Here is a 15,717-nt window from a genome sequence, read left to right on the forward strand (position 1 = left end):
TCCACAGCGTGGCTCTACACTCCAGATCTTTCTTAATGTGATCTTTGTCTCTTTTCCAAATTCCTTATCTCTTTCTAATACACACACTGACTTTTAAAAAAATCTGTTGTTTATTGCCTGTTTCCTCCCCCTCCCTCAATGGAAAATTCGTTGACTTATACTGGGCACCCAGAAGAGTGCCTGGCACCCAGTAGGCATTCAGTGAATATCTGGTGAATTGAGGATTGAAAAATAGACTCTTGGGATGCCTGGGTGGCTCAGCAGTTGAGCGGTTGAACGGCTGCCTTTGGCTCAGGGTGTGATACCGGGATCCGGGATCGAGTCCCATATTGGGCTCCTTGAGGGAAGCCTGCTTCTCCCTCTGCCTGTGTCTCTGCCTTTCTCTCTCTCTCTCTCTCTCTCTGTGTCTCTCATGAATAAATAAATAAAATCTTAAAAAAAAAAAGAAAAACAGACTCTTTCCTCCATGCTATTAGGTTCTTTTATTTACATTGCAGAATTGTCCCATAAGCTCCATTTCAAGTTTTTTTTAAAGATATTATTTATTTATGAGAGAGAGAGAGAGAGATAACATGCACACAAGCCAGGGGAGGGACAGAAAGGGAGAGAGAGGAAGAGGGAAAGAATCACTCTGCTGGAGCCTGTCAGGGGACTCCATCCCATGACCCTGAGATCATGACCTGAGCCAAAACCAAGTGTCAGTAGTCCAACTGACTAAGCCCCCTAGGTACACCCATTTCAAGGTTTTTCAGTTTTGTTTTGTTTCATTTTTAGAAGAGGAGAGGTCTGTTCAAGCTTAACATTTGCTTTAACACAGGGGAAAGAGATCCTCCTTGGATCTCCACATTATACACTGTTGTGTAGTTAAGTACCTTCTTTCCAGTCTTTAGACAGAGAGCTCATGGGTGTAAATGTACATGGCCAGGTCTATAATCCAACATCCTAAGAGCTTCTTTTTTGTGTTTGATGAAATCTCTATAGGAGGGCCAGCTTTCTAACTTAATGTTTGGGCAAGTTCTCACTCCATCTACATGGTGTGACTATATTTACTGTCTTTCCTATTGCAACTTCCTCTTAGTGGGGAAATACCACACCAACTGCCTATGTTTACCGAGGAGGTGCTTGCCCTGAGGCTTTCCAACTCCCACGGCTTTGGACCTGCGGCTTTGGAAGGCCTTTTAAATGTGGGGAGAGTGTTTTGATTGAACTACTTCACTTAAGTCTTGTGACTTATCCTTTCTGCCACTCTTTCTTTATTCCTTTGAATTAGAGGTTGATAGTTGGAGTCTGCCAAGATCTCCATTTACTCACTGTATCAACATCCTGTTTTGTTTGGAAGAACAGTTGAATGTCATCTCTGGTGTTTTTCTGCAATCTCGTCCCATTCAATACTCCGCTTAGCAGAATTTTTCTAAATTTGGAGCGCTGGAATTATATCAACTTGTTGATGCAGATTTTCTCCTTGTTTTTAAGTTCCTATGGCCTTTTCAGTTGCAGTTTGCCAGGAGCCAATTATAAATTGCTGCTTGGAAGTCCAAAGAGTATATAATTTAATAATTACCAGTAGGGTGTGTACAAAAATGTTCCATCTCTTTTGCACTTGGAAATAAGCTTCCTAAGTGATTTCAGGATGCAGCAAGATTTAGGGACTGCTAGAATAGATGATCCATGAGGCTTCTATTTAGGATTTATTTTTTTATTATTATTATTTTTTAAATATCCATATTACTCAAGTGGATCTACAAAGTATTCTTTTTTCCTTTTTTTTTTTTTAAGATTTTTATTTATTTATTCATGAAAGACACAGAAAGAGGCAGAGACACAGGCAGAGGGAGAAGCAGGCTCCATGCAGGGTGCCCAATGTGGGACTCGATCCCGGGACTCCAGGATCACGCCCTGGGCTGAAGGCGGAGCTAAACTGCTGACCCACCCAGGCTGCCTTCTATTTAGGATTTAGATGAAAGGTAAAATCTTGTGCTGCTTATACAAGTTCGCGAGAGCCTTTAAGCAGCAATTGGTCACCGCTTAGCTGCTTTGTTTCAGTTCACTTTTTTTCAAAACCAAAAGGCATTCCCCAGAATATTAAGATACTGAAGATATCCAGTTTGCATCATTGCTTGAGGGGTGTTTCCAATTAGATTTTTCTTTTTTTTTTTTAAGATTTGTTTTTCTTGTAATTTTCCAATATTTCAATGGCACCGTTCTTTGTAGGATTCAATGTCAAGTACCATATTTTCATTAGATCTTCTTTTTTAAGTCACAAGATTCAACTGTACTTTGTTTTTTTTTATTTTTATTTTTTTAAATTTTTATTTATTTATGATAGTCACAGAGAGAGAGAGAAAGAGAGAGAGAGAGGCAGAGACACAGGCAGAGGGAGAAGCAGGCTCCATGCACCGGGAGCCCGACGTGGGATTCGACCCCGGGTCTCCAGGATCACGCCCTGGGCCAAAGGCAGGCGCCAAACTGCTGCGCCACCCAGGGATCCCTGTACTTTGTTTTTTAAAATACTTATTATTTATTCATGAGAGACATGGAGAGAGAGGCAGAGACATAAGCAGAGGGAGAAGCAGGCTCTCTGTAGGGAGCCCGATGTGGGACTGGATCCCGGACTCCAGGATCATGCCCTGAGCTGAAGGCAGATGCTCAACCACTGAACCACCCAGGCATCCTAATTTCATTAGGTCTTAACTATGGGATCAAATCATTTATCCATTTAAAAAAAATATTTTATTGGGTAGCCCTGGTAGCTCAGCAGTTTAACGCCGCCTTCAGCCCAAAGTGTGATCCTGGAGACCCGGGATCAAGTCCCACACTGGGCTCCCTGCATGGGGCCCGCTTCTCCCTCTCCCCGTGTCTCTGCCTCTTTCTCTGTCTCTGTGTCTCTCATGAATAAATACATAAAGATCTTTAAAAAAATAAAATTAAAAAAATTTTATTGATTTCTTGTCATGTGCCAATAACTGAGGTGGATCCAGTTTCTGTGAGGCCTGAAACTTACTGCAAATCTGTGGGCCCGCTTTAAAAACAAAAGGAGAAGGAAGAGAATGAGGAGAATGAGTGGGAATGGTAGGGGGATAATATTATAAAATTATAAATTCAAAATTAGGTACAGACTCCAGGAAGATAGACTAGAAGTACATTTTCCCATTCCTTCTGGTAAGTACACTCCCAAACCCTAGATACTAACAAGAAGGCCCTGAAGGATGTAGAAAATAAGTCAGACTGGGGGCCTTGGAACCCAAGAATGACATGGTAATGAGTTTTCTTTTTGTCTCAGATATTCCAGACTTAGAGATGAAGAAGCCAGGAACCTGGATATGCCAATGAACACAGACAAAAAAGCCCCTGCAAAAGTCTGCTCCCTCTAGAGAAGTATGAAGTATGAAGAGTTGAAGGTTTCTAGTCATGGATCTGCCATTAACACAATGTCTTGGTAAACACTCTCGGCTCTCCATTGTCAGTCAATAGCTAAGTCCAGTATTTTGATTCCAAGTTGGAAGAGGAAAGGACTTGTGTTTTAAGCAAAGTTTACCTTTCATGGCATAGGATAAAAGTAATTGCACACTGTAGAACATTTGCAGCTTAAGAAATATATTTTAAAAATCTCACCATCTAGAAGCAATCACTATTAACATTTGAGGCATTTAAAAAAACATTTAGCAAAAAAAAAACATTTAGCAACATGTATTTTATGTATTTGATATTTTACTGTGTATAAAATTTTGTATTTGCATATTTTGCTTAATAAGACCTTAAGAATCTTTCATAAACATTTTTATAGACCACATAATCTTTTATCACATAAATATACCAAAATTCACTTCACCATTTTATTATGAAACTTATAACTTTTATTTATTTATTTATTTATTTATTTATTTATTTATTTATTTAAAGATTTTATTTATTTATGATAGACATAGATAGAGGGAGAGGCAGAGACACAGGCAGAGGGAGAAGCAGGCTCCATGCCGGGAGCCCAACATGGGACTCGATCCTTGGACTCCAGGATTGCGCCCTGGGCCAAAGGCAGGCGCTAAACCACTGAGCCACCCAGGGATCCCCGAAACTTATAACTTTTAGATTTTAATTATTTATTTGAGAGAGAGAGAGAGAGCACAAGCAGGGGGAACTGCAGAGCTGAGCAGGGAGCCCAATTCGAGGCTTGATCCCAGAATCCTGGGATCATGACCTGAGCTGAGGGCAGATCCTTAACCAACTGAGCTACCCTGCCACGCCTCATAATTTTTTTCTAATTAAAATTAGTTTTTAAAATCTATATCTTGGGGGCAGCCCCGGTGGACCAGCAGTTAAGTGCCGCCTTCAGCCCACGGTGTGATCCTGGAGACCTGGGATCGAGTCTCACGTCGGGCTCCCAGCATGGGACCTGCTTCTCCCTCTGCCTCTCTCTCTCTCTCTGTCATGAATAAATAAATAAAATCTTTTTTTTTTTTTTTAAATCTTTATCTTGGGCATCTGGGTGGCTCAGTCGGTTGAGTGTCTGACCCTTAGTTTCATCTCAGGTCATGATCTCATGGGTTGTGAGATGAAGCCCTGAGTCAGGCCCTGAACTCAGAGGGTCTGCTTGTGATTCTGTCTCTCTCTTTGCCTCTGCCCCTCCCTTTCTTGTGTGCGTGCACACACTCTCTCTCAAACAAATGAATAAATGTTTAAAAAAATTTTTAAGTAGAAATAAAATCTTTATCTTATATTTATATTTAGTCTTTTTGTGGAATTTAGATGCATGTTGCTTTTAGTTTGCATTTGTCTGGAATATCGACTGAAATATTTGATTAAGGTCGATATTCCAGACAAAAAGTTAAGAGCCGGGGTGCCTGGCTGACTCAGTGGGAAGAGTGTGTGACTCTTGATCTCCGGGTTGTGAGTTCAAGCCCTATGTTGGGTGTAGGCCTTACTTTAAAAAAAGAAAGAAAGAAATTGACCCTGAGGACATCCAGTGTTTTCAATTTACTAGACAAAAACTTAAGATCAGCTGTTATAAATACGATCAAAGAACTAAAATAAAACACGTTTAGAGAATTAAAGGACTGTATGGTAACAATGTCTTATCAAACACAGAATATCTGGTGTGACTCAGTGGTTGAGCATCTGCCTTCAGCTCTGGTTGTGATCCTGGGGTCCTGGGATCAAGTCCCGCATTGGGCTTCCTGCAGGGAGCCTGCTTATCCCTCTGCCTGTGTCTCTGCGCCTCTCTTGAATAAATAAATAAAATCTTAAAAAAAAAAAACCCAAATACACAGTATCAATAAACAGACAAATTACAAAATGGAGTTGAAAAGTATAACTTAAGTGAAAAATTCACTGGAGGAGCTCAACAGCATATTCAAGCTGGAAGAAGAGAGAATCGGCACACTTCAAGATAGCTTAATTGAAATGATTCCGTGTCATAAAGAGAAAGAAAAAGAAGTGAAGAAAATGAGCACCTTAGAGACCTGTGGTACACCATCCAAGCATATGAACCCTAGATGGGATTGCTAGAAAGAGAGTAGAGATAGAAAGGGATAGAAAGAATATTTGAAGGACTAATGACCAAAATACTTCCTAAATTTGGCAAAAATATGAATCAACACAGTCAAAAAGCTTAACAAATTCTAAGTAGGATAAAATCAAGGAAATCTAAGCCTAGACATGTTTGTCAAACTGTCAAAAGACAAAGAATCTTAAAAACAGAAAGAGAGGGACCCCTGGGTGGCTCAGTCAGTTAAGCATCTGCCTTCAGCTCAGGTCATGATCTCAGGATCCTGTGTGGGGCTCACTGCTCAGCAGGGAGCTTGCTTCTCCCTCTGCTCTCTGCCTGCTGCTCCCCTGCTTGTGGTCTCTCTCTCTCTGTCAAATAAATAAATAAAATCTTAAACACACACACACACACACACACACACACACACAAAACTGAAAGTGAGGGGCTCCTGGGTGGCTCAGCTGGTTAAGCAGCTGACTCTTGGTTTCAGCTCAGGTCATGACCTCAGGGTCTTGGGATGGAGCCCACCTTGGGCTCTAGCTTAGTGGAGAGTCTGCTTGTGGAGTTTCTCTTTCTGCCCCTCCCTCTGCTCATACTCTCTTTCTCTTAAGTAAAGAAGTAAGTAAATAAGTAAATCTTAAAAACAACAACAAAAAAGAGAAAACTGACTCACTGCATACTCTTGATCTCAGGGTTGTGAATTTGAGCTCCACATTGGGTGTAGAGATTACTTTTTTTAAAAATCTATAAAAATAAGGAATAAAAAAATAAAAAGACCCAGGATGTATGGCCCAAGTATCCAGAAGAAATAATTTCTATTTTCACTAGTAGTTAATAAATCTTAGTTTATCTTCATTTTAATTTTTATTGCTGTGTAAATCTCAAAAACAAAACACTTCATACAGAATGGATGCTTAATAAACTAGGTAATGAATTATAAATATTGTTTTCCAGTTAGCCAAAAAAAATAATATTTTTTACGATGAATGGATTTGAGAGCTAATGTTTTTACAGGCAGTGAATTAATAGTAAATTACACCCACTGAGTTAACCATCTGCTTTTTTTTTTAAATTTATTTATTTATGATAGTCACAGAGAGAGAGAGGCAGAGACATAGGCAGAGGGAGAAGCAGGCTCCATGCACCGGGAGCCCGACGTGGGATTCGATCCCAGGTCTCCAGGATCGCGCCCTGGGCCAAAGGCAGGCGCCAAACCACTGCGCCACCCAGGGATCCCAGTCATCTGCTTTTTAAATAAAATACATATACACAGAGCACTTAGGGCATGGATCGTGTTGGATACATAGCAAGATAAACAATGAGGGGGATGTCAGGTTGTGCCTTCAAAGTTCAGTATGAGAAGTTCTAAATCCAATGACAAAACCTTTCTTTTAAAGAACTGGATACAGGGATGCCTGGGTGGCTCAGCGGTTGAGCATCTACCTTAGGCTCACAGCATGATCCTGGAGTCCTGGGATCAAGTCCCATATCAGGCTGCCTTGAGGAGTCTGCTTATCCCTCTGCCTGTAACTCTGACTCTCTGTGTCTCTCATGAATAAATAAAATCTTTAAAAAAAAATTCAGGTTATGGTGAAAGGCAGTTGGGAGGAGATCTATGACACAAGCTAAACTATAGGCTGGTATTTGGAAGATAACTAAACATGACAGCTGAGGTCAGAGTGAATATCAGACACTAAACTCAGAAATTCTTCCTTCAAGTGAGCCTTGATTGGAGTAATTTGTAGACCAATTTAGGCCCAGGCATAAACTGTTAAAAATAGAGCAATCAGCTAGAAATTAGTGAAGTTTAACAGCTGGGTGTGGTTAAGGAAGAGAGGAAGACAGCCCTACCCAAACCACTGTCATCTCAGTGTGATTGTGGGCATACCCCAAACTACACTTTTTCTGAGGAGCAACACCAGAGGCTCGACTACCATGCAAGGGGGTAGTAAGGAGGGGAGACTTCACTGAGGTAATCCAGTCAGTCCCTAAATAAATAAACACATAACAAGTCCTGGAAAGGGGTGGGGACCAATACTCAAGAGTTACTACAAGCTACAATATATTGTCTGAAACATCCAGTTTCCAACAAAAACTAGGACATATGCAAAGAAACAGAATAGTATGACCAAACCCCAAGAAAAAGCAGGCAACAGAACTTGTCTAAGGGATATCAGATTTATCAGAAAAAGACTTCAAAGAGGCTATTATGAACATGTTCACAGAAATAAAGGAAGCCATAATTAACAAAGTAAAGGTGTATATAATGACAATGGTCCTTCAAATAGCAATAAAAATATAGAAATCATAAAAAAACAAGTGAAAACTATGGAGTTGAAGAGTAAAATGATGGGCGCCTGAGTGGCTCAGTGGATGCATGTCTGCCTTTGGCTCAGGTCATGATCCCGGGGTCCTGGGGTCGAGTTCCTCATCGGGCTCCCAGCGAGGAGCCTGCTTCTCCCTCTGCCTGTGTCTCTGCCTCTCTCTCTCTCTCTCTCTCTCTGTGTTTCTCATGAGTAAATAAATAAATAAAATCTTAAAAAAAAAGTAAAATGAATGAAATTTTAAAACTCAGGAGAGGGGCTCAATCGTATATTTGAACAGGCAGAAGAAGGAGTAAGTGAACTTTGAGATAGGTCAATAGAGATGATGCAGGGCGCCTGGGTGGCTCAGTTGGTTAAGCGTCTGCCTTCAGCTCAGGTCACGATCCCAGGGTCCTGGGATCCAGCCCCACATCAGGCTCCCTGCTTGGTGGGGAGCTGCTTCTCCCTCTCCCTCCCCCTGCTTGTGTGCACTCTCTCTCTGTGAAATAAATAAACTCTTAAAAAAGGAAAATATTTTTTTATTTATTTTTAAGATTTTATTTATTTATTCATGATAGACAGAGAGAGAGGCAGAGACACAGGCAGAGGGAGAAGCAGGCTCCACGCAGGGAGCCTGACATGGGACTCGATCGATCCCAGGTCTCCAGGATCACACCCTGGGCTGCAGGTGGCACTAAACCGCTGAGCCACTGGGGCTGCCCCCAAAAGAAAATATTTTAAATAAAAAAATAGAGATGATGCAAACTGAGGAACAAAGAGAACAAATAGAGTGAGGAGAAATGAGTCTCAGAGAAATTGGGACCATTAACACACCAACATACATGTTGGGAGTACCAGAAGAAAGGAGAGAGAGAAAAGAGCAGAAAAAAAAAAATACTTGAAGAAATAGGGACGCCTAGGTGGCTCAGCAGTTGAGCTTCTGCCTTCGGCTCATAGCATGATCCTAGGGTGCAGGGATCGAGTCCTGCATTGGACTCCCTGCAGGGAGCCTGCTTCTGCCTTTGCCTATGTCTCTGTCTCTCTCTTTATGTCTCTCATGAATAAATAAATAAAATCTTTAAAAAAATACTTGAAGAAATAATGGACAAAATTCTCAAATTTACTGAAAAACAATAACAAAGCTAGACAAAGACAGAACAAGAAAAAACATACTGCAGACTAATGTCTCTCAGGAATACAGATGCAAAAAAATCTTCAACAAGGTCCATAAAAAACTGAATCCAGTAACCTAAACAAAAACTTACGGGGGTACCTGGGTGGTTGAGTGTTTGATTTTTGATCTTGGTCAGGTCTTGATCTCAGGGTGGTGAGTTCAAGCCTGGCATCAGTTTCCATGCTCAGTGTGGAGACTACTTTAAAAAAAAAGAGAAGAAGAAGAAGAAGAAGAAGGGGAGGAGGAGGAGGAGGAGGAGGAGGAGGAAGAAGAAGAAGAAGAAGAAGAAGAAGAAGAAGAAGAAGAAGAAGAAGAAGAAGAGGAGGAGGAGGAGGAGGAGGAGGAAGAAGAAGATGAAGAAGAAGAAGAAGAAGAAGAAGAAGAAGAAGAAGAAGAAGAAGAAGAAGAAGAAAGAAGAAGAAGAAGAAGAAGAAGAAGAAGAAGAAGAAGAAGAAGAAGAAGAAGAAGAAGAAGAAGAAGAAAGAGGAGGAGGAAGAAGAAGAAGAAGGAAGAAGAAGAAGGAAGAAGAAGGAGGAGGAGGAAGAAGAAGAAGAAGGAAGAAGAAGAAGAAGGAGGAGGAAGAAGGAGGAAGAAGGAAGAAGGAGGAAGAAGAAGAAGAAAAAGGGCAGCCCAGGTAGCTCAGCAGTTTAGTGCTGCCTTCAGCCTAGGGTGTGATCCTGGAGACCTGGGATCGAGTCCCACATCAGCCTCCCTGCATGGAGCCTGCTTCTCCCTCTGCCTGTGTCTCTGCCTCTCTCTCTCTGTGTCTCTCGTGAATAAATAAATAAAATCTTAAGAAAAAAAAGAATTATGCACCATGACCAAGATTTACTTGAGAAATGCAAGATTGGTTTAACATATGAAAACCAATTAATGTAAAAAACATAACAACAGAGTATAAAACAAAAATCAAATGATCAATCTCAATATATGCAGAAAAAAATCACAGCACATTCATGATGAAAAACCCTCAACAAGCTAGGAAAAGAAAGGACTTTTCCAACCCAATAAAGTACGTCTGCAGAAAACCCACAGCTAACATCATACTAAATGGTGAAAAATTGGATGCTCTTCCCTAAGATCAAAAACAAGACAAGGAACTCTGCTTCCTTCCAACATTGTGTTAGGTGTTCTAATCAGAGCAACTAGGCAACAAAATGGAATAAAAGCATCTAGATGGTAAAGGAGGAAGCAAAACGATCTCCATCTGTGCATGACATGATCTTGTATATAGAAAATCTCAAGGAATCCATTTAAAAAAAGCTGGTAGAACTAATAAGAAAGTTTAGCAAGGTTATTCTAGTCCTGTTTTTACTCCTAGGGCACCTGGCTAGCTCAGTCGGAAGAGCATATGACTCTTGATTTCGGGGTCACGAGTTCAAGCCCCACATGGGGCAAAGAGCTTATTTTTTAAAATTTGGGAGGAGGTACCTGGGTGGCTCAGTCAGTTAAGTGTCTGCCTTCCTCTCAGATCATGATCCTGGGATCCTGGGATGGAGTCTTGCATCAGACTCCCTGCTCAGCAGGGAATCTGTTTCTCCTTTTGCCTCTCTCCCCCAGCCCCGTTTGTGCGTGTGTGTGCTCTCTCTCTCTCTCTCTCTCTCTCTCACACACTCTCTCTCTCTCATACACACTCTCAAATAAATAAAGTCTTTTTAAAGATTTTATTTATTTATTCATGAGAGACACACATAGAGAGGCAGAGACATAGGCAGAGGGAGAGACAGGCTCCCCGCGGGGAGTCCAAGGAGGGACCCGATCCTGGGCCCCTGGGATCATGACCTGAGCCAAAGGCAGATGCCCAACTGCTGAGCCACCCAGATGTGCCTGGAAGTATCTCTTAATCCTCTTCACCTATTTCACCCATCCTCCTACCCACCTCCCCTCTGGCAACTACTAGTTTATTCTCTGTATTTATAATTATGTTTCTATTTGTCATTGTTTACTGTTTTACTTTGTTTTTTAGATTCCACTAAGTGAAATCATATGGTTTTTGTTTTTTTCTGTCTGATTTATCTCACTTAGCATAATATCTTCTAGGTCCATCCATACTGTCACAAACGGAAAGATTTCATTTTTTTAATGGCAGAGTAATATTTTATTGCATATACATAGCACATGTTCTTTATCCATTCATCTATTGATGAATAGTTAGGTTACTTCCATATCTTGGCTTATTGTAAATAATGCTGCAATAAACTTAAGGGTACGTGTATCTTTTCAAGTGAGTGTTTCTGTTTTCTTCGGGTAGATACCCAGAAGAATTACTAGCTCATATGGTGCCTCTATTTTTAGGTTTTTTTTTTTTTTAAGATTGATTGATTGATTGATTGATCTCTATTTGACAGAGGAAACACAAGCAGGGGGAGCTACCAGCAGAGGGAGAGGGAGAAGCAGACTCCCTGCTGAACAAGGAGCCCAATGCAGGACTTGATCCCAGGACTCTGGGATCATGTCCTGAGGCAAAGGCAGATGCTTAACTGACTGAGGTATCCAGTCACCCCTATTTTAAGCTTTTTAAGGAACCTCTGTATTTTTCAGAATGGCTGTACCAATTTACATTGTTATCAACAGTGCACAAGGATTCTGTTTTCTAAAAATCTTCACCAGAGTTATATTTTCTTGGGATGCCTTCGGCTCAGGGCATGATCCTGGAGTTCTAGGATGGAGCCCACACCGGTCCCCCTGCATGGAGCCTGCTTCTCCCTCTGCCTGTGTCTCTGCCTCTCTCTCCGTGTCTCTCATGAATAAAAATACAAAATCTTTATTTTTTTAAAAGATTTTATTTATTTATTCATGAGAAACACGGAGAGAGAGGCAGAGACACAGACAGAGGGAGAAGCAGGCTCCACACAAGAAGCCCGACGTGGGACCCGATCCCAGGGTCTCCAGGATCACGCCCTGGGCCAAAGGCAGTGCTAAACCGCTGAGCCTCTCGGGCTGCCCTTTTTTTTTTTTTTTTTTTTTAAGATCTTTTTTTAAATACAAAATCTTAAAAAAAAGTTGTATTTTCTTGCTTTTTGCAGTACTAGTTATTTTTGATTTGGCAACAGTGTGAATTTTACATTGTTGGGTGTTGGATTTTTTTTTAAAAATTCCTTTCTATATTTTTGGGCTTTGTTCTGGGCTGTAATTAAATGAATTGGAAACAATATGATCTTTCTCAAGTTAGCTTTTAAGCTTTGTTATACTGGTGCAGAACAGCCATTAGTCTAGGTTCAATTCTGTTGCACTAGTGAGATAGTAATCTTCTGAGGACTCTACTGATGTCTTGTGTTAGAAAGTCTTTCCTTTTTTTTTTTTTTAAAGATTTTATTTATTCATTAGAGACACACAGAGAGAGGCAGAGACACAGGTAGAGGGAGAAGCAGGCTCCCTGCAAGGAGCCTGATGTGGGACTCAATCCCCGGACCCTGGGATCACATCCTGAGCCGAAGGCAGATGCTCAACCACTGAGCCACCCAGGCATCCCTAAGAAATCTTTCCAATCTCACTGGTGGGGTCATGAAGCCTGCTAGTCCCTGTCTGAGCTCAGATTGTTCTACTCAACTTTCTGGTGGTCCTTTTTTGGCCTTGGAAAATTTCCTCCTACCTGAAAGCTGGTCAGTACTTAGTTGGAATCTTGAGGGCAACCCTCTGCAAATCTTCAGAATTCAATCTTCGTCAAGTCTCTTCTCTCAGGTCTTCTTCTCTGCAAATTCCAGCTGCCTAGGCCTCCCCAAAGACTGAAGTTTGCCTCCTTAATTTAAGAAGACCCTACAGGCTCTTTTTGGATTCACTCATCCTGTACTGTGGCCTTAGAACTCTCTCCAGGCAGTGGCTAGGACAATTGTGGGGCTCATCTCCCTGCTTTCAGGTTTAATGTCTTGGGCTGCCTATTGTTTAATGTTTGAAAATCATTTTCACAATTTTGTCCTCCTTTTTGAGGCAGAAAGTTTTATCTAGTTCCTGTTACTTTACCATGTCTGAAAGAGGAAGTTGCCATTTTGGCCTTTATTCTTTTTTTTTTTTAAGCTCCAGTATAATTAATGTACAGTTGTTATATTAGTTTCAGGTGTAAATTTTGGTCTTTATTTTAAGAGCAATAGAAGGGTTGAAGGGTTTTTAATGGGGAGGCACATGATTAGTTATTTTTTTAAAAGATTTTATTTATTTATCCATGAGAGACACAGAGAGAGGCAGAGACACTGGCAGAGGGAGAAGCAGGCTCCATACAGGGAACCTGATGTGGGACTCGATCCTGGGTCCCCAAGGATCATGCCTTGGAACGAAGGCGGTGCTAAACCGCTGGGCCACCCAGGCTGCCCTGATCAGTTGTTTAAAATCATGGACTGCCTAGAGGAGCATGGATGGAAGGCAAACCAGGCAGGAAGTGGGGGAGACAGCAATTCATAGGTTACCATATCCTGACAGTTGATGGTGTTCTGGGATCAAGAAAATGACAGAGGAAGAGAGAAGTTGGGAAAGGTAAGGTTTATTTAGGAACTAACGGTATATTGTTGCCTGTGTGAAGTTCTAAGTGGCAAGTCTTTGACCTCTATGCTAAGGGAGTTTCATTGTGACCCTCTGCAAATCCTAGTAGAAGAGAGGAATTGTATATAAACTATGTTCTTGCTTCTGGATAGACCAGGGATAATTTTAAGCCAATCAATTAGTGATGGCTATTTGCAGGGCAGGCTTTCAAATTTTCTGTCATAGTGGACACCTCAGTGATTTAACGTTATGCCTTTTGTCCTGTGCCTCCAATTCATGTGTTGAAGCCTTACTCCAGTGTGGTGGTATTTGGAGATGAAGCTGTTGAAAGGTAATTAGGGTTAAATGAGCATCAACTCACTTCTGGACCTTGATCTGGGACTTATCCAGAACTGTGGGAAATAAGTCTCTGTTGTTTAAGGTACCCAAGTCTGTGGGATTTTGTGATAACAGCCCAAGAAAGCTACCACAGGGGCACTCGACTACCTGTTAGTGATGACCTGGTGTTTCTTATTTGGATGGCCCAGTGTTTGTTCATGAGCATGGGCATTCTTTTAAAACAGCAAATTTTTGCTTTGCAATGCTTTGTGAATAGTGCTTTAATACATAATCTTTTTGATAGTGAATTGTTTGCAAACTCCCGTGATAACGTTAATGCATTTGCATTAGCATCACCTGTAAAAAACCTCAACTTCCCGAGTTCTACTTAAGTCAAATAACGTTATCTTCTAATAAGCTCAATGGAGAACTGGCATTGAAAAGACCTTCTCCTGATTGGCCCATTAGCAGTTTTTAAGTCATTGATAAAAGAGTAGGTAAACAAGGCTAATTTAAAAAATTCATTCTGAAGCCTGGTTCTTTCAGTTAAGCCGTTGCTAGCGTTTTGAAATCTCTTGCTTCACTGCTTAAAGACAGCTGCTCTCCGATGATAGCCCATTCACTTCCATAGTTTAAATGGAAATTAAATATAAGAATTAAGAGAATGGACTTTGGTCTGTTGAGAAGCAAGCACAGTAAGAACTAAGAGCATGACATGCAAAAGGATGGGTATAATGAGAGATGGGTGTTTTTTTTTAAGCTTTTATTCATTTATTTGAGAGACTGAGCACAAACGGGGGAGGAGCAGAGGGAGAGGGAGAAACAGACTTCTTGCTGAGATGCAGCGCTCCATCCCAGGACCCCATGATCATGACCTGAGCCAAAGGCAGACACTTAATTGCTTAATCGACTGAGCACCCAGGTGCCCTGAACCTTTTTTTTTTTTTTTTTTTTTTTTTTTAAGTAATCTCTACATTTGATGTAGGCTCAAACTCACAACCCTGAGATCTAGGGTTGCATACTCTTTCAACTGAACCAGCCAGGCAACTGAGAGAGGTCTTCTTTTGAAGAGAAAGCAGGGAATGGATCACTGACAATAATGGCATTTTGAACTATAGGCTAGCTTGAAACAACTGATAGGCCAGCTTGAAAACACTTTAAACTGATTCCAAATGAACACTCACATATATATCACTCATCTGTTCAACACACACCTGTTAAGTGCCTAATTGTGTAAAAGACTTTGTGCTATTGGAGCTAGAACAACGAAGACAATGTAGATAGGACCTTGAGTACTTCACAATTGGTGGTGGCAGACATAGTTCTAATTAATCCTGTACTATCACAAGATAAACTAGGTGCTGCCGGGGGTGTGTGTGTATACGTTACCTGCTTAATGCTTTTGATCCAAGTCTTTGAAGTTAGTAAAAGCTTGGAAGTAACATACCAACATCATTCGTTCCGTTCTGCTATACCTCTCTTTTGGTGCTGCCACTGAACAACTTTGCTTTTCTGTCAACATTCCAGTCTCTCTGGAATCCGAGAACATTAATAGCCTTAGAAGACTTTGTTTCTTACCTCTCCTTCAGGATGAGAAAATAGATCTAGGTTAGGATTCACATGACATGCTTGGGGACAGAACTAATTTAGTGGCAAGGAGAAACCATTTTCCTGACTGCTGAGTATTATGCCTTTTTCTTCAACCAGCTTTGTGTAAAATTCCTCCCAACCTTTGAGACGTGGCTTAATCATTACTACTCCTATGAAGCCCTGCCTGACACTCTCCAAACAGATAAACTCTGTAAGAGTATTTTGTTCACAATGAGTACTTCTAACAGAAACATTCATTTACTTTTACTGGGACTTTGTTCCCTAATTATTTCAGCTGGAGCCTCAAGCCCAAAGGACAGAGGAATGTGAAATCATGGTTCCTGGGCACTCCCTGCAGATGAGGACAAAATGTGAAA

The 15,717-nt window shown here is 41.0% G+C and overlaps 1 long non-coding RNA gene across 2 annotated transcripts in view; it reads left to right on the forward strand.

The window, feature by feature from the left end:
- The window catches only part of LOC118351350 (uncharacterized), a 36,095-nt gene extending 32,409 nt beyond the window's left edge, over positions 1-3,686 (forward strand). For both annotated transcript variants that reach the window (XR_004806661.2, XR_004806663.2), the window contains one exon: positions 3,281-3,686. This is a non-coding gene — a long non-coding RNA (uncharacterized LOC118351350). The remainder of the gene's footprint in view (positions 1-3,280) is intronic.
- The last annotated feature ends 12,031 nt before the right edge of the window (positions 3,687-15,717 follow it).

Source organism: Canis lupus, chromosome 18, assembly GCF_003254725.2.
Source record: "Canis lupus dingo isolate Sandy chromosome 18, ASM325472v2, whole genome shotgun sequence".
In the NCBI taxonomy this organism is placed as follows: Eukaryota; Metazoa; Chordata; class Mammalia; order Carnivora; family Canidae; genus Canis; species Canis lupus.